Source organism: Canis lupus, chromosome 34 (genome assembly GCF_003254725.2).
Source record: "Canis lupus dingo isolate Sandy chromosome 34, ASM325472v2, whole genome shotgun sequence".
In the NCBI taxonomy this organism is placed as follows: domain Eukaryota; kingdom Metazoa; phylum Chordata; class Mammalia; order Carnivora; family Canidae; genus Canis; species Canis lupus.
The window spans coordinates 15,254,217-15,277,920 of NC_064276.1; the positions used below are offsets into that span (position 1 = coordinate 15,254,217).

Consider the following 23,704-nt stretch of genomic DNA (forward strand, 5'->3'; position numbering starts at 1 on the left):
GGGATAGAATATAAAGTGAAAATATGACATACCTTTTTCTCCTTACCTTTATTATCATTCTCCCAGGCTAACAACTGGTAACAATTTCTTCTGTATCCTTCTAGAAATTTTTAATGCATAAACATGATATAGACATAAATATATTTCCTTATTTTTACAAATTGTGATCATTCTAGAAAATTATTTCTATTCTATGTGTGTATAATTTATTTTTACTTAATATATTTAGGTAGTCTTTTGTATCAGCTTACATAGCTCTATTACATTTCCTTTATCACTTATAAAATGTTATGCATTTTGCATGTATGGTATGTATAAAAATAACATGATACATTTAACTATTCTCTCCTACTGGAGGACACTTAGATTGTTTTCAAGTTTTTCAACTATTAAAGTATTGCAGCAATAAATTCACTGTGTAGACACATCCTAAGTCAAAAGGTGTGCATTTTAAAATTTCATTGGATATTTCTAAATTGCCCTTCTAAAAGACTGCAGTACTTTGCAATTCCCTAGTCAGTGTTTCAGAGTAGAATTCAGTAAATGTTTATTTAATATATTTATGAATGATCTCCCATCTTTTCATGTTCTTGTCAACAATAGCATTGTTGAATTTTTAGAATCTCTATCTGGGAGATGAAAAGTGGTACATTATTACTTTAATTTACATTTCTACAATTATGAGGGAAGATGAACACTTACTTATTTACTGGCCATTATATTTTACTTTCTAAAAATTGCTTATTTGTGTCCTTTGTCCATATTATATTGAATGATTTATATTTTTCTTATTAATTTTATAAGGATGGTGGATTTATTAAATTGGCTTTTTCTGGCATTTATATTGGAGAAATTTCTTCCCATTATATTCTTATTTTTTAACTTTATTTTTGCCTATACAGGCATTTATTATTTTCATGTGATCTGAGTTATCAACTTTTCCTTTTATAATTTCTAGACACATTTAATGCCATATTTATACTTTACACAGGGACCTTTTGTGAGATATATTTCTAAAGGCTTTCTTTTTAACATTGCAAACACTATTAAAATAATATATTAGTGACTTAATTGGCTAAATTAAGGAGCAATGAATTATGCTGAATATATTTTCTTTTATCTGCACAGTTGAGGCCACTTAAGATAATAAATGCTGGGGACGCCTGGGTAGCTCAGTGGTTGAGCGTCTGCCTTCAGCTCAGGGCGTGATCCCAGATCTGGGGATCAAATCCCACATAAGCCTCCCTGCCATGAACCTGTTTGTCTCTCTAAGTCTCTGTCTCTCTCTGTGTGTTTCTAATGAATAAATAAATAAAATCTTTTTTTTTTTAAAGATAGTAAGTGCTGCTATCCTCTTCATATAAATAGGGAGATTTAAGTATTGAAAACTAACTTTTTAGAAAGATTTATTTATTTATTTGAGAGAGAGAGAGAGAGAGAGAGAGTAGAGGGAGCGGCAAAGGGAGAAGCAAAAAGAGAGAAGTGGATTCCCTGCTGAGTGCAGAGCCTGATGTGGATTTTAAGGCCCTGAGATCATGACCTGAGTCAAAATCTAGAGTCAGATGCTTAAACCATAATCAAATGAGCCACCCAGCTGTCCCTGAAAACTAACTTGATAGCGAGGTGACAGAAAGAAGAAGTTGGCTGGCGACTGATTTCCAGACTCACTTGCTGAAGGCATTAACATAAAAGATGAAAGTAGAAAAGATTTGTGAAGAGAAAGACAGAGGAGTAAGTAAGAAATGGAAGGAAATAATTCAATAGGGAAGGGAGACACAGTGAGAGGGAAGGATGAGAGTCTTGAAAAGAAAAGCTCAGAGACTGAGAAGTGTATTTAGAGAAGGTCCAGAAGTATAAGAGAGGAAGCTGCCAGGTAAATGTCTCTGAGGCACCTTCTTTCCTATCTCAATGGCTCTGCAGACCTTGAGATGAAAATCAACTCTAGTCAGCACCTGTCACCATGTCACCACTTTCAGGTGCACAGCTCTGCTTTGTTTTTGTTTTTTTGTTTTGTTTTGTTTTTGTTTTATACGAGAAACAAAGTCTTTTGTTCCATATGCCCCCTAGAAGGTCTTCTTCATGGGGGTAACATTTGGATCAGATAAGTGTCTTGCCAATTTTTTTTTTTTTCTGGGTAAGGAAAATTGGAGCACAGAAAAGTGAATGACTTGATATAAATATTCCTCAGAACCAGAGGAAAAATTTTACTCTTCCTTTCACCCATATTCTTCCGGACATTACTGGGCTCAATTTTCATCTGTAAAATGAATCAACACAAATCAGTATTTTCAATGAAACTTTTTAATAATAGATTCTTGGAATAAACTCTGATATAGAAAAATCAAAGGGCAAGAAAACAACACTATGATTTGCTTCATTCTTTAAAAGTTGTAATTAATTTAATATTTCAGCACTCAGAAGAAGGTTTTGCATTCCCCAATGTCATTTAATCATATATTTAAAGTGAAAAGGAATCTCACTATTTCTGCGTTTCAAAATAATCCTGCATATTTGAGATTTGGCTAGACCTAGCATTAGCTTTGTTACAATAGCATAAGCTCTCTTTTAAAAATGGAAATACAGTCTGTTCCTCCAATTCTATCCCAATCTCCTCCTGTCCCCTTCTTTCCTATTTTTTTAATTCCATGTATTAGACACTACAAATATATCAATTTCTCTATTTCTCTGGGACTCAGGATTTATGCAGTCTATTCTTTCAACTTTACATGATTTTTGAGATTCTATTTTATTCTTGTCCTTTCTGCATGTCCAAGTATGTCTATTTCTTAGCTAGTGATACCTACAAAATATGACTAGTTTCAGAACTATTTCCAACTTCTTTGCTTTGTCTTGTATTTCTATTGTGGCACTAATTACTAGCAATATGATTAATGCACTACTTACTGGTGGCTTTGTTCCCTTTGTTTTTCTGATAATTCTAATTAATCCAATTTTGAAAAAAATACTTTTAGTTCTGCTCACACATGTCGGATTTCAGGTGCTTTTGAAATCACTTTACCCCCTTTGGCTTTAAATTAAAGCAAAGGGTAAGAGTAGACCAATTAGTGATGTGGCTGAAAATATTCTTATCAAAATTGTTTATCAGGAAATGTGTAGGGCCAGCAGTGTTAGACATGGCTCTGAGGTAAGAAAGTTTCCATTCACTAAGAAGTTATTTGCCCTTTACTCATTTCTTAGTTATTGTGTGTGTGTGTGTGTATGTGTGTGTGCATGTGTGTATGGCAGCAGCAGTGGTGGTGGGTAGGGGCATTGCTAAAGTTCATGTGGGACAGATTTTTGGTATTTTCAAATGAAAGCATGGTTGACAGCAGCTAAGATATAGGTACCAATTGGATTTAAACTAGAACCTATCTGCTCCCTCCTATTGACATGAATCAGCCTCCCTGCAGTTCTGTCTGTTTAGCTTTGGAAAGCTCACTTTTAACTTGTAGTTTGTTACCTGTAGTTGGTACTCACTGTGCAGATTGGTTTATGTTCACAGCATTCATTTTCTTGGGCAGAACAACAATCCTCAGTGGTATGCCTCCTTAATTAATTAGTTAATTAATTTTTGAGAGACAGAGACAGAGTATTGTGTGGGTGTGCCTGGGTGGGTGGGTGTGGGTACAGGCATACATGTGTGCCAGGTGTGGGGAGGGGCCGAGGGAGAGGAAGAGAGAGAACCTTAAGCCGGCTCCACACCCAGTGTAGAGCCCCATGTGGGGCTCAATCTCACATGATTTGAGCCAAAATCAAGAGTTAGAGGCTTAATCAACTGAGCCACCCAGTACCCAGGGGCCCCGGTATGCCTCCATTAAATTACTCTTACCACTCTTTATGGGCTTTGCTAAATTTACCACCTATATTAAAATTTGAGTTGTACCTAGCTTTCCCAGATATTAAAGATGTGGTAATTTCTGTCTCAGAAATGCTATTTTAAAAATCCGTTTTATTTCTCCTCTTTTAAAAAAGCAAACATCCTTTGGGCTACTTTTGTATTTACTTTTTTACAGATTAGGGAATAAAATTCTCACAACTTCAGCATTACTGCATAAATAACTACATTATTATTCACGCTTTTTGATTCAACTTAATGGAATGTATATTGTATATAAAATTTAATAAAATTGTAACATAAATGTAGAATGTTTATGTTCGATATGGAATAGGAAAGATGACTAGTAATTTTTTGTTAATTGTTTTTATTTTTTATTTTTAATTGAAGGATAATCGGCAAATAATATTAAATTAGTTTCAAATGCACAATGTAGTGATTTAGTAATTATACACATTGCAAAATGCTCACCACAATAAGTATATTACAGTATTATTGACTACATTCCCTATGCTGTACTTTCAATCCCAGTGACTTATTTCTTTTATAACTGGAAGTTGTGCCTCTTAACCCCCTTCTCTTCCACCCACCTTAATAATCCATCTCCACCCCCACCCTTGCCTTTGATCCACCAGTTTGACCTCTGTATTTATGAGTCTGTTTCTCTTTTTAGTTGTTATTATTATTGTTTGTTTGATTATTCTGTTTTTTTTTAGATTCCATATACAAGTGAAATCATATCGTATTTATCTTTCTCTTACATCTCATTTTGATAATGTATGTTAATCTAATCTATAATTTCTGCTTTTTATGGAATGCCAAGGAAGGTTTTTAGAATGGTTCTAAGGACTGCAGCAGGATAGGTCACACCTTCCCCACCTTTGTTTGTTTGTTCATATCTTTTCTTCCCTAAATAAAGCAACCAAGGAAATCTACTTAAACTCTCATTCAGCAGAGGTAGGTTAAAAGTGTACACACTACAAACAGTTAAATATTTCTGTTGAGGTGCAAGATTGTGCTTTTAATTTTTAAAATTAACTTTGAAATTGAATTCATTTCAATAAAAGGCAGGAGACTTGGTGAAGTCCCCACCCCCTACAATATTGGATTAAAGTGCTAATTGTTTTATTTGAAATATCACTTTCAACTAATTAATTCGTTTTGCCCTTGACTGAATTGATTGGAAACCCCAGAAGATCTTTAGGGAAAGAAAGAGAGAGCTGTGTGCCTTGACCTTCCCTCACTCCCAATCACATCCTTATTTACTATATTAAAATATGAAGCTCTGCCATAAAACAAAAGGTGAAAAAATTATGGAGGTTGAGGGAATAGTTTCCCCTTATGAAAAGCAGACTAATAGATTTTCTTTTTTAATAACATGAAGTTTACATTTTTGGATGGCCCTAAAGAAACTACAATCAGTCTAATCTAGATTTTCAATTTGCTTTCCAATCTTCCTTGGCTCATGTTTTGGTGAATTATGTTGGTGGATTCCATGTCACTCAGTAGTCACCAAATAAATTCAGCGATTTATAGGATAACAAATTGGGGGTGTACTGTTGGTGGTGGTGATTGTACTGGTAGTGGTTGTTGTTTTGTTTGTTTTATTTTTTTATAGTCAGGGAGAAAGATAAATGGGCCTAGGTGAAATGCCCCAGTTTTTCTGCTTTTTCCAATCTGTTAGGCTGGAGTAGCTTTTCTTGCTTTTCTTACTATAACTTTAAGTTTTAGTATATAACTGTTCTAATAACTGCTCTCTGTTTTGCATGTGGCCCCTTTAACTGATATCCAAAAGTGGTTGAATACAACAGGTGTTATGCTATTTTTTTTTTAAGGGTGTAAGTCAAATTCTGTTAGATCAGTAAAATGCCCTCAAAGCACATTGAAAACCTCAAATGCTACCATGCCAGGGCTTACAATATTAGGTGAAGTGTTTTGTGAGTGTTTGTGTGGATTTCTTTTTCCTAGCTCACTTTAATTTTCATTATCTTTTATCAGATCTTTGATTCTTGTTTAGCTTCTGACCATATTCAACAAATAAAATATGTTCCATAAGTCTTTGTTGTCAGCTCTAGTATTTTCTAGACATAATTGCTTGTCTTCCTATTTCTACAATTTATATATAATGACTAATACCAACAAATGTGCCATCTGATAATTAAATGTATTTACCCTGAGTTCTATAATAGTCTTTTGGTTACCAAGAGCAATATAATTGAGCATTTAGGCAATCACTCTATGTGGCATGAGTTCAGCACAATTTGTACTGTACACACAAGAAAATGATACATTAAATAAATGACAGCTACTATTTATTGAGCACTTGCTATATGCCAGGCACTCTGCCAAGGGCTATACAAATGTCCTTTTATTTCATCTGCACATCAACCTCCAGTGCAGGTATTATCAGCATTCTGATTCTATAGATGAGGCCACTGAGGCTCAGTGAGGTTAATCCAAGGTTACAATTGTTTGTCAGATACCAAAGCACATGAGAACTGATCCTCTCTTTAATTCTGGAGGAAGAACACTATTGTTTCTGGGATTCAAAAGCTATTTTGATTAGGAAGTGATTGCTTTATTACTAATTTAGTGAGAAATGTTCAAAAAGCTTGTCTTAAAATCTCTGTTAAATATATTTACAGGAATTTCCAGAAGACAAAAGTATGAACAATTTAGTGCGTCTATAGTTTGACTACAGGACCATGTAAGAGTCAAGAAATACCATAAACTCAGTTAAAAACAAGGGGAAGGAAGGAAGGGAAGAAGGAAGGGAGGAAGGAAAGATGAAAGGGAAGGAGTAAAGGGAAAGCGAAAAAGAAATCATCAAATTACACCTGGTTGATCAAATTCTTTGCTTCTATCATATGTTTGAAGTGGCCCTGTACGGATAGCCTGGAACAGCTTAAGCACTTTGCAGGCACATAGAATCTTAGATCTTAATACATTCTGTTGTTGAAAGGCAGAGGAACTGGTTTTATTTAAAAGCCAGAACCATTTGAAACCATTTTTATGGAAAATTAAAATAAATGTAGTGAAATTATCAAAACATTTTTGTCTAAATTGAGCTATATATCTAGTTGATTGAATTTGAGAAGTTTTTGTCATTTTTATTATCATATATAGAGGTAATCAAATTAATTCATAAAATGTGTTTCATAAAATAAGCCTTTGTGTTAAACATAGAAAATAGATAACATATATGCACCTATACACACACACACACACACACACATACACATAGAAAACATCTCATAAATTTTGTTCATTATTTGGTTTGAAATAATTATAACCTTATCATAAAGCATGTACCTTTACTGAAAGTGGTACATAGGAGAAAACAGGAATGATATTAGCAATTGTCTTTCCATAGCTGATCATCATGTCATTTTCTTCATGGTCAATATTCATATATAACAGCTTGTATTCAAGAATAATTTCATGAATGTTTTCTGTTTCTTTTTTCATTACATATAGTATTTATTATTTTAAAAAGTGAAAATTGTCATGTAAAAGTTAACCTTTTCTTTTTTTTTAAGATTCTATTTGTTTATTTATTCATTCATTCAGAGGGAGCGTGTGCAAGTCAGGGGAGGAGCGAGGGAGGGAATCTCAAGCAGACACGCACTGAGTGTGGAGTCCAATTTAAGGCTCAATCTCAGGACTCTGAGATCATGACCTGAGCTGAAATCAAGTGTCACACTCTTGAGCCATCTAGGTGCCCCAGCTTTCTTTTTTTAAAGATCATCTTCATTGGTGCAGAAATAAATTTATAAAATAGTGGCCAACTTTTCATGTTGGTAATCAACACTAATATTATTAGGAGTGATGAGAAACTGCACCTTAAATAAAATATTGTACACATAATTAACTTTCATTAATCCTTTTACATAATACTTGATATAACATAAAATACTATTTACCTATGATCTGTAATTTTTTAAAAATTGGTTTTCCTCTGCCAGTTACTGTATTCTTGAATCACTTTCCCTTTTATATAAGAAGATAAATGTTTGAGAAACACAAAATATCTTTCATCTGGTCTTAGAAAACTTAGTCACCAAAAAAAAGGAAAACACAATTGATTTTCAATTATTTACTCTATTTATATTTCCCATTAGAGTTGGAACCATGAGCTGACTATACTTGCCTACATCATGTATTTATCTTTTCTACCTCAAGGATTGTTAAACATGTAAAAGTAGGCTGCCACCCACCTGATAGGTTATTATGCCTCCACAGAAACTTATACTTATTTATAAGAATTTATAAGCATGGATAATATTTATCATATTTATGTTAAGGCAAAAAAACCCAGGGTACAGAATTGGATATTCAATATGATTACAACTATGTAAAAGAAAAATAGGAAAAAATATTAAAAGGTTAATACACTAAAATAGTAACCATTATTTTGCATGACTGAATTATGAGTAGTTTTTCTTTTTCCATATTCTCTAAATTTTGTATCTACCGAGTGTAAGTTATTTTCATAATATAAAAAACTTCATGTAGAACGAAGAGTGTGAGTTTGAGTCATATTTTCAAATAATGTTTAAAATCATTCCTCCATTTCTCTAAAATTATTTTACACATAAACATGAAAATTCTGAGGCTGTGCTGATAAAGAAGGCTGACCCCTAGTTGGTAGGTATACTGATAAGAAGGTTGGTTTGAATATAAAATAATTGAGGAACAGGAAGGAATAAAGGGGAAAGGAGGAATGGTCAGAATAACCAGACAGTAAGAATAATGAAATATTGATTTTTTTTAAGATTTTATTTTTAAGTATTCCTTATACCCAACATAGGGCTCCAACTCATGACCCTAAGATCAAGAGTCACATTCTCCACTGACTGAGCCAGGTACCCTGGAAACTTGATTATTTTAACACCAGGATACTATTGACTATTTCTTGTTCGGGCCCTACTGAGTTTTAATTGATCATTATTAGTAACTAGTTTATAAGCTTTTTTCCCATATCCCATCAAGTGAAAATATATTCCCCCCTGAAACAAGAGACTTATTTTTTAATGATTTAATTAATTAATTAATCTATTTATTTATTCATGAGATACACAGAGAGAGAGGCAGAGACATAGGCAGAGGGAGAAACAGGCTCCCTGTAGGGAGCCCGAGGTGAGACTTGATCCTAGGACTTTGGGATCACGCCCTAAGCCAAAGGCAGACCCTCAACCACTGAGCCACCCAGGCGTCCCTAAAACAAGAGACTTAAAGAATGGAATTAAAAAGTAAAACAAAAATGGTGACTAAACTACTTTAATGTGTTTTTGTTCCTTTTTTTTTTTTTTTTGTCAGTACTTTTGGGAAAACACAGGCTACAAGAAAAGAGTCACTGACTTGTAACCTTCGGCAACTTAATTTTTCTCATCAGTAAAATAAAGATAAATAATATGTATTTTATAATGTAAACTACTTGAGAAACGGCCTCCAATATCAAGTATGCTCATCCACAGGTGCAAGAGAAAAAAATGATGCCCTTTCATTATATATGTGTATATAAATGTTATGCATTACAACTTTGTATATAAATATAGTAATTTATATACAACTCTTCTGACTTCAATTCTTGATGCATGGATTTCTTGTCTCACATGTCAGATGACCATAGGTCTCACACAACTCAGGAAGGAGCCTGATGGAGGGACCATACCCCGGAGGGCTGGCCAGGTACCCTCACCCATTAGTTTGCTTTCAGCATATTGTAAGGCATTACAGTTTTCACATGCTAACTAAAGGGAATTGTGAATTACATTATCTAGTTTTAACTGCAGGCTGCCTTATAAAATGGACTAATGGTTTTGGAAGATCCTTCCAATAAAACCATATATTGAAATTAATATTAGTAATATGAATACAAATGAATAAGAAATGGCAAAGCTGACACTTGTTCTTTCTCTATGAACTCATTAGTAATCACATTAAGCTAAAAAAAATGACAATATGTTTAAGCTTTGGCATCATTAATAACAAGCATAAAAATAAAGTGAACTTAGAGCCAGGCCTTTCAATCAGAAACTATTAAGTCAAAATTTTCATAGAAGATGAAACATTTAATTACATTGCTCTCATTAAAATATTATTATGTTTTTATTGAGAGCAAAATAAAATTGTGCCTTTAAGAAATAAACTAATTATTTAAAATAATTTGTTTCATATTCATCTCAGTCTTTTAAAATTTCTATTTTTGTGCATATTTCATAATGCGTACAATATGGTAGTAATACAGTAAATGTATATAATAAAAAGGCAATATGCATATTTTAAGGGTGTATGTTCCAAATTATGATACTTGGGGGGATATATGATCAAATAAGTTTGGCAACCACTTGTTTCAAGAATCAGATATAAAAATACATATGAAGTCCCAGGAAAAGCGCTTGTCACCAGTGGTTGTCAAACTAATGTACTAAATGGCTCTTATCGAGATAACTGTCAGTGAGGACTGAGATATATTTTTAATTCATTTCAGTGTATACAAGGTCTTTACAAACAACCTCATTCTTTTTTTTTTTTTTAAACAACCTCATTCTTAATGGGATATTTATATCACAACCAAGGGCACCTGAGGAGTTACCTAGTGATCCACGGACCAACCCTGCTTTCTGTCCTCATATGAAAAATGGAAGAAGTCTTAGTAACTTAATGACTTTGAAGTTGGTGACCATCCATTTCTGACTTCTGCTCAGCAAAATTTATCTAGGTTAATGATAGCAATCTCATTTTCAGGATCTAAAGAGATAGAGAAAATAAAATATAAATATAACATACCTTGCTTAGACAAGCCAAAAAGGTTCTAACAGAGAAATTTAGATTTTGGTAATGAAACAGTTTAAGTATATATAGCAATCTGAGCAAAATGTCTTTTTTCTCAGAATGAATTAAAAACAGTATTTACTGATCTTATTTTTTCTTGGACTGAGTAATGAAAGTGAGGGAAAAAATAAAAGTTATTTTGTCCTACATTTTTGGATCATTGACATCAATACAGTATTAGAGAAGTTAGCAAAGTATTCACATTTGACATAAGGTTTTCCACAGCTTTCTCATAGGACCTTTTCATTCAATAGACCGTTACTTTGACGAACACAGATTCTTGTGAAAGGGGGGAGGGAGGTCAGAGAATGTTCAGGAGCCACATTTCAACTCAATTCTTGAAGTGCTGGCTCCCTTGAATTTTGTATTTACTAAGTAGTCACATTTTAACTTGTAAAGAAAATCAGTAATCTGGTTTCTTCCCTTGCCACTCCCTATTTTTTCCTCAACATATGTACATTTAAAAGGAACTTAAACAACAACAAACAAAAAGTAGAAAAATACCACCTGCTTGGAAAATTATTTGACTCTTATTCTTGAGGGACCAAATTATAGATAGGAGTGAGGGAAAAACTGGAGAAAGTTTCCTTCATCTTTTCTTGTTTTCCTTTTTCCTGGTCTCTCCTCTCCGTTGACTGAAGTGTTGAAAAAAGTTCTTTGGCTCATACATCGTTGACTCATTCAAATTCCATATGCATTCAGCTGTGCAACTAGAGGAAACTTCTATTTCGTTGGTGGTTTAAAGAAGCCAACGGAATTTGGTCAGTAAAATTATTGAAGGTGATATTTAAATCAAATGCTGAAAGTTTGAAACCTAGAGTAGAGCAGTGATGGAGAGATTTGAAAGGATTCCTTGTCACAGTTTTTTTGAGAGGTGTGCATTCAAAATCATAATTCACCCATTGTTTCTGAACAGCAGCCCCTCTCACCGTCCAGAGGCCTTTGCTACCCTGGGACTAAATTCAGCCCTCCTATTTTTCCAGTTCTGATTTCCTAGCCCTGTGAGAACATCCAGCCATTTAAGGGAGTGTCACTCAAGCTTATCCTTTTAATCGGAGCCCTTAGAAGAAATGCCAGTTTGTTTTTGGAGACAGTTAATCTGACGGAAGTAAATTCAAGTTTTGGCAAAGATCTGTGGTAAGATAGAGCAAAAAGCTGCCAAACAGTATTATTAAAAGAAGAAAAAAAGGCACGACCTCCCCAAGTCAAATGCCAAGCACACCTACATCAGTTTCAATCAAGCTGCAGAAAAATAAGATATTTTTAGATGTATTAAGCCTTAGTGCTTCTTTGCCCCAAGGGCTGTTTTATTACTGCAGAAAGAACTAGTAATCACTTTTCCATGAGGTTCTTATAATTTAATATGAAATGAGCTTTTAGAAAAACTATACTTCAAAACAAACCTCAGTAGTTACTCCTCTGTGTTGCCTCACTGACCCTGGATGCTTCGATTGGGTCTCTTCATGGCAAGGACCCTCCATAGGCACAGGGCTCTCCAGACATCCATGCAGGTCTGCAGATGTACCTCTAAACCGGAGTTCCCTAAGTTCCATTTTATGGGTTGAATTATTGTTATACTGCTGAGCTGACGGCTAAATAGATACCAAATGAACTTATAGCTTCCTAGTACAGAGCTGAGGAACAAATCAAAGCCTCCATTGTCAAGGATACCCGTGGATGGGAACTTGGAGATGGTCTGATCCCTTGTTACAGATGAGAAGATTGAGGTTCAAGGTGGCTATGATGGGTCCAAGTCATACAAGCAATTAAGTGGTAAATATGGAGCATAGGTTAGAGCCCAAGTCCAGGCCACTGGATTTTTCAACTCACAACTCTGGACTTTTCAAATGTCACACCAAAAAAAATAAAAGTCTAGTGTAAGGAATGTAAAGTCCTCCTTTTTTCCTCCTGTCTGCCTCTTCATCCACTGACAGAGCACAGGAGTCCTCTTATGCCATCGTGATTCACGATTTATCACTTCCTAGAATACCAAGGAGAATGCTGCCGTAAGTATCCCTTTACAGAATTTACTCTGGATTGTGGCATGAAGGTGGGGATGGAAGTTCTCAATAACATCCCTCTCCAAAGGAGATAGAGTAGGAGTACTAGTAATTGGATTCCCTTAAACCCATATTAAATCTGAATCCACCAAAGGGAGCTGGGTATGCTCACATCAGCCCCCCTGTTTACCAGAGACTATGATTGGAACCATATGAAACTACTCATAGTCAATCATTTTTTGATCTACAAAAACAGCAATCTCATGTAGTTCACCCTGATTTTATCAAGCAGCAACCATGGGCCAAGAACTCTGCCCAGTGCCCATCAGTCAGTGAGTCAACCTTTCAAATGACCTGAGGGTTTAATGTTTCAATTCCTTCTATAGAGATAAGGCAATGGGGCCTCTGTGAGGGGATATGATTTCCCTACAGGCCATAGAACTGTGAAGTGAGGACAACAGGATTTGGCCAACTTGATATTGTTCCATATGCCCTGTGGAGGAAAAGGAGGGTATTCCTGACATTTATTTCTCCCTTGCCCTCTTCTTTCTCTCCCCTCAGCCCTCTCTTCTCTGGACGCCAGATACTGGTGGTGTGCAGGGTTCTGGTGGAGCCCATTACCCACCTCTTCCTAACCATGGGCCACCCATCAAGTTATCACCGGGAGCCCCTTTTCCTTCTGCCCCTCAACGCGGTCCTGTGTTTACGTTTCCAGCCCTTCCATCAGGTTGGGCCCTATCAGCCCTCTCTGTGCGTTTCCCTGCCCTCCTCTGGAGAGTGGTCCTGCTATGCTGTAAGCATCATACCTTCACAGGAGGTGTTTTAAAGCCCTCACGTGTCAATCAAGGCAGTGCTGGAGCTTCCAAGACCCTGCTAGTCAAGGTCTGGGGCACAAGACAGTGTAGCCTGGCCCAGGAGTTCTTTACTGAGGCTTACCGAAGAGAATTCAGGACACTTAGAAACTTAGATGGATGAGCAGCCTGGGTGACTCAGTGGTTGAGTGCTGCCTTCAGACCAGGGCCTGCCTGATCCTGGAGATCTGGGATCGAGTCCCATGTCAGGCTCCCTGCATGGGGCCTGCTTCTCCTTCTGCCTGTGTCTCTGCCTCTCTCTGTGTCTCTCGTGAATAAATAAATAATATCTTTTCAAAAAAAAAAACTTAAATGGAAACAACATATTTTAATTTTCACTAACTTTTAACTGAAATGTAGGATTTTCTTTCATTTTGAATGGAACAAAACAGTGGTATTAGTGGTACTTATGACTTTGTGAGATCAGGTAAAATCAGATATTTTTATACCCCATTAACAGTTGTTCTTATCTCAAAATGCTATTTACATTCAATCATGACCTGCCACCAGCTCTTATCATTTAATCTACTGACAAATTTCTATATAGTAGAATATTTTAGTAAATTTTGAATACAACTGGTGGTCTTTGAAACCTACATATTTTGTTATATGCACTTAAAGGCATTATTCTGGGGAAAGGTCCATGGGCTTCCCCAGATGGCCCAAGAGTTCCATGGCACACAGTTAAGAACCCCCAGAAGTCAGTTCTGTTGTATCTGAATCCTGACTCCACCTCTTATCAGCTGAGTACTTAGGCATTTCCTCACTTTTCTAAGCCTCAATTTCTCTGGTTTCTAAAGGTGGGATGAGAACTTCATAGGTTTGTTGTAAGAATCATATGAAATCTTCCATGTAGGACAGAGCACCAGGCCCAGCTCAGAGTGAGGGCTCACTAGTGCTATTCCTCATAATTATCAGGAGGCTTTCCCTCCCTGGTGGTGTCATCTGCCTCACATGGTCCTCTGTTGTTCAGGGTTGACCTAAATGAGTGTTTGTGATCTACATTCACCATTAATACCCAGTGTCCTCAAATCCTTCCAGGAACTCATAGACCTCTCGAACAGTTGCCCTCCAAGAAGCAAGAGGTACATTATTTGCACCCTTCCAGGCCATTGGTTACCAATGAGCAAGAACTGACTGATCTCCATGGGGGTCATTGTTTTTTCCAAAGAGCAAGTTTTACCTTTGGACCTAGAGTCAGACTCCAGTCCTACTGATGATCACATCATGTCCTAGTCCAATCTCTAGTCAAGGCGAGTCCTGTACCTCTCTGTACCCCTGTGGAAGCAGCCACATGACTGCTGCCTTGTCCTCCTCATCTGACTGTGGTGCAGAACCCATAAGAGAAGGAAAGGCTCTTTGAAAATTGTAAAGTGTGATCTCAATATTTGGCACACGCCTACTCCATACCTGTGCACACATTTTCTCTTCTGTCAGAAGTGCCTTTCTTCCCTATTTGCTGGCCCAACGTCAGTGGTGCCTCATGCAGCAGCACCCTGACTGTGACATCTGGGAGATGCTTCTGACCCTTTCCTTCCTGCCACTTTCATCTATATCTGGCTTTTAGAGCTCTTCACTTTCTACTTTACTGTCATAAGGCTCACCTTCCCTGACAACTGAGCATTATGAGGGTAGGACCATTGTCTAGTTTGACTTTGTATAAATAAAGAATTCATGGTATTTTACGCCTTTACTTAAATATACTAAAAATTCACTAACCTACACACACACATATTTTTCGAGATGTTGAAGACAATTCTTATCCTAAAATGGTTTGATGGAGAGATAGTATATAAAAACATGGGATAGCTCAAGTACAAAAGCATTATCCAAATGACATTCTCTGAGCTACAAAGAAAGATCAAGCAGTGAATGTAGATATGATAGATCATGGAAGGCTTCCTCAAGGCGATGAGTATTGCCAAGGGGTAAGTAAATGCCAGGGCTGATGACCTGAATGAAGCAGGAAGGGTAGGTGGAGTACTAAATATAGAGAATGACACAAAGAGAAAACCAGGACAGAGAGTTTATCCATTCATTCTTTCACTTCCTTGTTCCATCAGGTTCTTTCACTTTAGTGAATATCTGTTCTGTGCCAGATATAGTGCTAAGCACTGGATAAACCCAGAAAATTGACAGAGTACTGTGAGAATTATTGAGATAGTAAGGGTATAGTTGTGTCTTTAATCCATACAAAGACATCAGTGAGGTGGGAATCCCGGCTTGTGGAAGTCTGGCAAATGCCTTTTTTTTTTTTTTTTTTTTTTTTTTTTTTGATGGTGGAAGGAAGATCTTGTGTCTTCTGGAGCAGACCATGTGTCTTTCCATCGATAAATGGTCATATGTAGCACAATCAGACCTTTCATCTTTTGGTGACTCAGAGTACAGGGAGATTATGGAGGTTAATGGTCACTGCAGCTATTAGCCTCAGTGCCTATGATAGGAAACTCTAGCTTCTCCAAAGAAGGAAAGACACATTCTTATAAACTATTTTTTGGTCTTTAGTTATCCATTTTTGTAACCCAAAGTTCTTATGTTCCAATGTTCCAACTATGTAGCACTTTCTGTTTATTATTTCAATTAAAGTGCTTAATGATCCCATGGAAGATGGGTGTTTTTCCCCATATTTTGCCACTGAGGGAATAAAATGGAGAAGTTAATAAATTTCCCAAGGCCACACAGCTCATAAGTGATGAAGCCAGGTTTAGGTTGCAGAGTCAGTAGTCTTTGCCTTGTTTTCTTTAAAACCATGCTCACGGATTGGATAAATTAATATTGTTAAAATGTCCACACTACCCAAAGTAATATGAAGATTCAGGACATATTACCTGACATAATACCAAATACCAAGGACATTTTTCACAAAATTAGAAAAAATAGTCCTAAAATATATATGGACACCCGCCACCCCCCCCAACCCAATATCCAAAAATAATCTTGGGAAAGAACAAAGCTGAAGGTGTCATGCTTTTGGATTTCAAACTAAACGACAAAACTGTAGCATTCAAAACAATATGATACTGAGGCAAAAACAGACATAGATCAATGGGACAGAACAGAGTCTAGAAATAAGCCCACACACACACGGTCAAATTAATTTTTTAAGATTTATTTATTTATTTATTTATTTATTTATTTATTTATTTATTATGATAGACACGCAGAGAGAGGGAGAGAGAGAGAGGCAGAGACACAGGAGGAGGGAGAAGCAGGCTCCATGCAGAGAGCCCGATGCGGGACTCCATCTCGGGACTCCAGGATCGCGCCTGGGCCAAAGGCAGGCGCCAAACCGCTAAGTCACCCAGGTATCCCTGGTCAAATTAAATTTTAACAAAGGAGGCAAGAATATACAATGGGGAAAAGACAGTCTCTTTAATAAATGGTATTGGGAAAACTGGACAGCTACATGCAAAAGAATGAAACTGGACCACTTTCTCACATCATATACAAAAATAAACTCAAAGGAGATTAAAGACTTAAATTAAGACCTGAAACCTTAAAACTCTTAGAAGAAAACACAGGCAATAAGTTATTTGACATATGTCTAAAGGATATATATATACTGGATCTTTCTCCTCAGGCAAGGACAACAAAAGTAAAAATAAACAATTGGGACTACATCAAATTAAAAAGCTTCTTCACAGAGAAGGAAACCATTAACCAAACGACAAGGCTACCTATTGAATGGGAGAAGATGTTGACAAATGGTATATCCAATAAGAGGTTAACATCCAAAATGTATAAAGAATTCATATAACTCAGTAGTAAAAAAAAAAATAAAAATCTTAATAAAAAATGAACAGAGGATCCGAATAGACATTTTCCAAAGATATACAGATGACACAAAAATATGCTCAGCATCACTTATTATCAGGGAAATGCAAATCAAAACCACAATAAGGGGGTGCTTGGGTGGCTCAGGTGATTAAGAGCCTGCCTCCAGCTCAGGTCATGATCCCAGGGTCCTAAAATGGAGCTCCGAATAGGGCTCCCTGCTCAGTGGGGAGTCTGCTTCTCCCTCTGCCCCTCTCCCCACTTATGTTCTCTCTCACAAATAAATAAATAAATAAAATCTTTAAAAACACATACACACACACAATAAGATATCACCTCATACCTGTCAGAATGGCTAGTATCAAAAAGACAAGAAATAACAAATGTTGGTGAATATACGGGGAAAAGGGAACCCTCATGCACTGTTGGTAAGAATGCAAATTGGTGTATTAACAGTATTAAAATTATGAAAAACTGTATTAAAATAAAAAATACAGCTACCATTTGATCCAGCAATTGTACTTCTAGATATTCACCCAAAGAAAACTAAAACACTAGCTTGAAATAATATCTTATATTAATTATTGCAGCATTATTTACAATAGCCAAGATACAGAAGTGACCAAAATGTCCATCAATAGATGAATGGATAAAGATAAAAAAGATGTGGTATATGTATACACAATGAAATATTACCCTGCCATTAAAAAAGAATGAAATCTTGCTACTTGCAATGTAGATGAACCTAGAGGACATCATGCTAAGTGAAGTAAAGTCAGGCCAAGAAAGACAAATACTGTATGATTTTATTGCTATGTGGAATCTGAAAAAAAAAAAAAAACACCAAACAAATGAACAAAACAAAACAGAAGCAGACTCATAGATACAGAGAACAAACTCATGGTTTCCAAAGGGGGAGGAGATGAATGAAGTAGGTGAAGGGGATCAACAGGTACAGATCTTCCAGTTACAAAATAAATAAGACAGGGGGATATAATTTACAGCATAGGGAATATAGTCAACAATATCGTAAAACCTTTGTGTGGTGACAGTTGGTAACTAGACTAATCCTGGTAAGCATAGTCTAACGTATATTAATATTGAGTTGCTATGTCGTACACCTGAAGCTAATACAACACTGTATGTCAATTATTTAATTCAAAAAATCAACCACATAGTTCTATCCTTGCTTCTTCACATTATATGTCTTTCAGTGAACTTTCTGGGCATGTGGAGGTATATTGGCGACATACTTCACATGTACATCTTTGTCACACCCAGAGATAATGCCCCAAACTGAAGAAGGAAAATGCTGATCAAGTCTGTGCTGGGAAATGTAACATGAACCTAATGTTTTAGAATGGATTCTTTAGAATTCAAAAGGACTAATAATAAATATGATGTGGCCATTATTTTTGGTGAGCAATTAGAATAGCATTATCTTGACAGAATTGAATTCCCATTAATGGAAATAAGAAGAGTACTTCAGAATTTGGCACATCTTCGCTTTCATGTTTGAAGTAGGCATCAGAAACAATGTTCTCCTAAAAACTTCAAAAGCCCACTTATTGTTGGAAATTTGTTCATGGATATATGTAGCTATTCTTTGGCACTTTTTTGTAGAATGCTTTAATATTCAATTTCAGAGCATCCATTCACTCACACATTTTAAAAATTAATTTAAGTTGGTGCAAAGGACCATTTGAAATCCAGAGAGCTTGTGACTTGGCTCAGTGAGTTACAAATATGCCTGTATTGCTTTTCATAAGGATATATTAGTTGAGCTGCATATATGTGTGCGTATAGAAAGATGCTGTGGGTGCAAGTCTGTTTGCGCACATGTGTGCATACACACACACTTTTGCGTTCACGTGTGCATGTGCTGTGGAATTGGCTTCAAAAGATTCATAGATTCATTTATTGAACAAATATTCCCTAGCATACCTCATGTGCATCTCTTCTAGAAAACTGTAGGGGATTCAAAGAATCCTCAGATTCAGTCTAGTAAGAGGAAAAAGGCCTGAGAAAAATTAAATGCTAAACATTTAACTGAAAAGTGCTACTAATTACTCTAGGGCAAATGTGTGGTCAGGGTTCTAGAAAGAAAAATGATAGTCCTCATGGCCTCACACAAGAGGCCATGTCTGTAGTTGCCAGTAATAACTGCCATCTGATGAACTCTCACTATGTGTCAGACGCCATATAGGCATGATCTCTGGGTTCACATCCCTGTTTCTGAGATGAGAAAACAGACATTAAGGGATTGACCCAAGGATACATAGCAGTCAAAGGTGGAGGCAGATCCAAACCCAGTTCTGCAGCCTGCAAAGTTCTTATGCTTCTCCCTCCACCCAGTGTTGCACCACCTTTCCTGCCGGTCTCCACAGGGCCCTGTCCAAAGTGAGACAGGGCCCAGGCACACAGTACCACAAGACAGAGCAAGATGGGCAGCTTGGGAAGGTGTGAACAAGACAGAGATACCAGACTGGCCTAGGAGGGAGTGGCAGGCATTGCAGAGCATCCTGGTCTGTCAGGGACTTTGCCCTGTGTAGGCAAAGCTTGATGGGTGCCAGCCACTCCTTCAGCCTTGGACCTTCCAGAAACATGTTTTTCAGTCCCGGGAGAGACTCAGGCTCAATGCAAAGTAAAATAAAATGTAGGGCCCCTTCGCAGGACCTCTGGGCTGTGATGGTGGGCCAGAGGCCTGCACACCAAAAGATGGCTCTCTTACACCTTATGTGCACACACCTCATAATATGTAATTTGGAATAGTTGATGTTGATGTACACACGTATGTCCTGTATATGTTTTAAAGAGATAAGTGGTTGGTTTCAGTAGAAGACAGAGAACACTCTCTGGCGTAAATCTTCAGGAGTAGAATTTACTATTTCTATTATTAAAATCAGATATGTGTTAATTTTTCATTGCTATCATACTTGCTTAAGGGCTTTTATTTTATTTTTACCATGCAGATGCCATTTTTATTTTGCCTTTTTTTTTTTTTTTTTAGAGAAGGAGATAATGTTTTTAAGAGAAATATTATTGGTGTACTTCATACTAAATTTTGAGGTACTATGGTCTCAGAAATGTCAGGCTTTGGTAATCTAATACTTCACATCATAAGGTGAAAACATTTAAGCATTTGCTTAGGGCAAAGACCCACCGACTGTTACAATGCTGGCTGTGCAAAGCAGTGGCCATGAGGAAGCGCCAAGAGATAGAGTTTTTCCTTCCCTCACCCCATTCTTACCACCAAGTAAAGCAAAGCACTAGGCTGGCTTTCTTTTCTTTTTTTTTTCTTTTTTTTTAAGATTTTATTTATTTATTCATGAGAGACAGAGAGAGAGAGAGAGAGAGAGGCAGAGACACAGGCAGAGGGAGAAGCAGGCTCCATGCAGGGAGCCCAACGTGGGACTTGATCTCAGGACTCCAGGATCAGGCCCTGGGCTGAAAGCAGGTGCTAAACTGCTGAGACACCCAGGGATCCCATTTTTTTCTTTTTAAATACAACTTTTATTTTAAAATAGCTTTAGAGTTACAGAAAAACTGGGAAGATAGTACAGAGAATTCTTATATCCTCTGCACCCAGTTTCCCTCAGTATTAACATTTACATTGTATGTTACAGTTGTCACAATGAACGAGTGAGTATAGATACACTATTATGAGCCAAAGTCCGCCCTTTATTGAGATTTCTATAGTCTTGTCCTTCTCTTCCAGGACACCTGGACAGTTTCTCAAGGCTTCTTTGTATTTGAAGACCTTGAGAGTTTTGAACATATTTTTTTAAATTTTTTTTTAGTTTTGAACATATTTTGAAGATAACTTAGATATTTTGTCAATTGTCCCTCAAGAGGTACCTGTCTGAAGCTTTTCTCATAATTCGACTATAGTTATGGGTTTGGGGGAGGAAGACCACACAGGTAAAGTGACACCATCTTCCAATAATGAGTCTTCTTTTCTTAACATAAGTTAAATACCTGGCACATAGCAGGTACTCAAGTAAAACACAGGTTCTTCTTCTCTTCAGATCCCTCAAGCCAGTTTAGTAACCAGAAAATAATCTGTACATGAAACATCTTTACCATGTTCCAGTTCCTCTTTTCTAGAAAAGGTATGATTCAGAGGAAAAGCAGGACTTGAGAATAAAGAGGAACTTTGGATTGTTGCTAACATATTCGGAGGCAGCCCCCTGAGTAAAAGTGGTCCCTGTGCTTCTAGGACTTCTCATCATGTCCTGTGCCCCAGAAAGGTGATCTCCATGGTTTAACAGATTCTTTGCTGTCTAGATTCGGGTGGGGTTTGGTCAATGGGGCATCAGCAGGAGTTAAGTGAGCAAGAGAGCAACTTTATACATTGTCCCTTTACGTATCCGTTTAAGTGGTTGTCTCTTTCTCAACTTGACTATATACATACATAAATTAAATATACATTATATAGCTACATATATAGAGAGAAATTAGGATACAGAAAGAAATCTTAAAGGCTTATAACAGGTCAGGTGGCCAAGTAGCTGCTACCAAATCACTGCCTAATAGTGTGGTCTCTTTTAGAGAATGAATACTGTATCAGACACATCTATGCACTGCTGTCTGTCCAAGGAATGTTCTTCAGATGACCTTTGCAAGTTTATTTTAATTATGTTGCCACTGTACAAGATATATTTGTAATTTTAGAACTATGTTTTGAAAATTTTCTTTAGAGACAGTTTAATAGCCTCCTTACCAAACTTGATTTCTCTTCTCTTTGCCAGCTTGGCTTCTGAGTTTCTTTTTTTTTTTTTTTTTTATTTACAACACATTTTATTTGGTTAAAAGGTTAACAGCTTTTACTTAGTTAAAGGCTGTCAGGTCGAAAGAAGCTTACAAAAACAGGAACATAAGTTATAGGATGACCAAATGACTTCAGAAGCTTAATATTACAAAATAGCTATCTTAAACACAAAAATATGGAACGCTTCACGAATTTGCGTGTCATCCTTGCGCAGGGGCCATGCTAATCTTCTCTGTATCGTTCCAATTTTAGTATATGTGCTGCCGAAGCGAGCACCTGAGTTTCTTTTGATTGTTTGTAAAACTCAAGTCTGATGTCAAAGGGTACAGGTTTTACCAGTAATATTTAGAACAACAAGTCGTAGATTCTGAGGGGATTTTTTTAAAATTAAATCTTTTTAAAAAGAAAGAGAGAGAGAGAGAGAGAGCAAGATCCAGATTTGTTGAGCCATGGTAACAGTTGGAATGACCCAGGGTACACATAGGTGACAACTTTTGACTGGGAAAGATCCATTTGGATATGTAGATTCTGCTGTATTTGTTTAAAAACCTGTCATTGCACCTGCACCCCAATGTTTATAGCAGCAATGTCCACAATAGCCAAACTGTGGAAGGAGCCTCGGTGTCCATAGAAAGATGAATGGATAAAGAAGCTGTGGTCTATGTATACAATGGAATATTACTCAGCCATTAGAAATGACAAATACCCACCATTTGCTTCAACGTGGACGGACCTGGAGGGTATTATGCTGAGTGAAGTAAGTCAATCAGAGAAGGACAAACATTATATGGTCTCATTCATTTGGGGAATATAAAAATTAGTGAAAGGGAATAAAGGGGAAAGGAGAGAAAATGAGTGGGAAATATCAGTGAGGGAGACAGAACATGAGAGTCTCCTAACTCTGGGAAACGAATAAGGGGTAGTGGAAAGGGAGGTGGGGGGTTGGGGTGACTGGGTGACTGGCACTGAGAGGGGCACTTGGCGGGATGAGCACTGGGTATTATACTACATGATGGCAAATTTAACTCCAATAAAAAAATACAAAAATAAATAAATAAAATAAAAACTGTCATTAGATAATAACAGTTCAGTGTTCTGAAATGCAGGCTCTGGGGTTAGCTGGCTAGTTTTATTTTTATTTTTTAAGTTTTTATTTATATTCCAGTTAACATACGGTGTAATATTAGTTTAGGTGACAATATTCACCTATATTCCATACATCACCCAGTGCTCACCATGAGTGCCCTCCTTAATCCCCATCACCTATTCCCCCATCCCCACCCCCTGCCCTCTGATAACCATCACTTTGTTCTCTATAGGTAAGAATCTGTTTCATGGTCTGCCTCTCTCTCTCTTTTTGTCCCTTTGCTTATTTGCTTTGTTTCTTAAATTCCACATATGAGTGAAATCATATGGTATTTGTGTTTCTCTGACTGACTTATTTCACTTAGCATAATACACTCTACTTCCATCCATTTCATTGCAAATGCCAAGATTTCATATTTTTTGATGGCTAATATTCCATTATACATATATATACCGCATCTTCCTTTTGTATTAATTCCCTCAGAACTAGAGTTAGGGTTCAGCTTTGGATTGGGGAAGGGGTAAGGGGTAGAATTAGGGCCAGGGTGAA

The 23,704-nt window shown here is 36.7% G+C and overlaps 1 long non-coding RNA gene and 1 other non-coding gene across 2 annotated transcripts in view; one reads left to right on the top strand and one right to left on the bottom strand.

Moving 5' to 3' along the window:
* Positions 1-23,704, top strand: part of LOC112662715 (uncharacterized) — a 630,650-nt gene that overhangs the window by 223,620 nt on the left and 383,326 nt on the right. The gene's annotated exons all lie outside the window — the stretch shown is intronic.
* On the bottom strand, positions 22,238-22,344 carry LOC125754353 (U6 spliceosomal RNA). Its single transcript, XR_007408320.1, has one exon. It is a non-coding gene; the product is annotated as a U6 spliceosomal RNA (small nuclear RNA).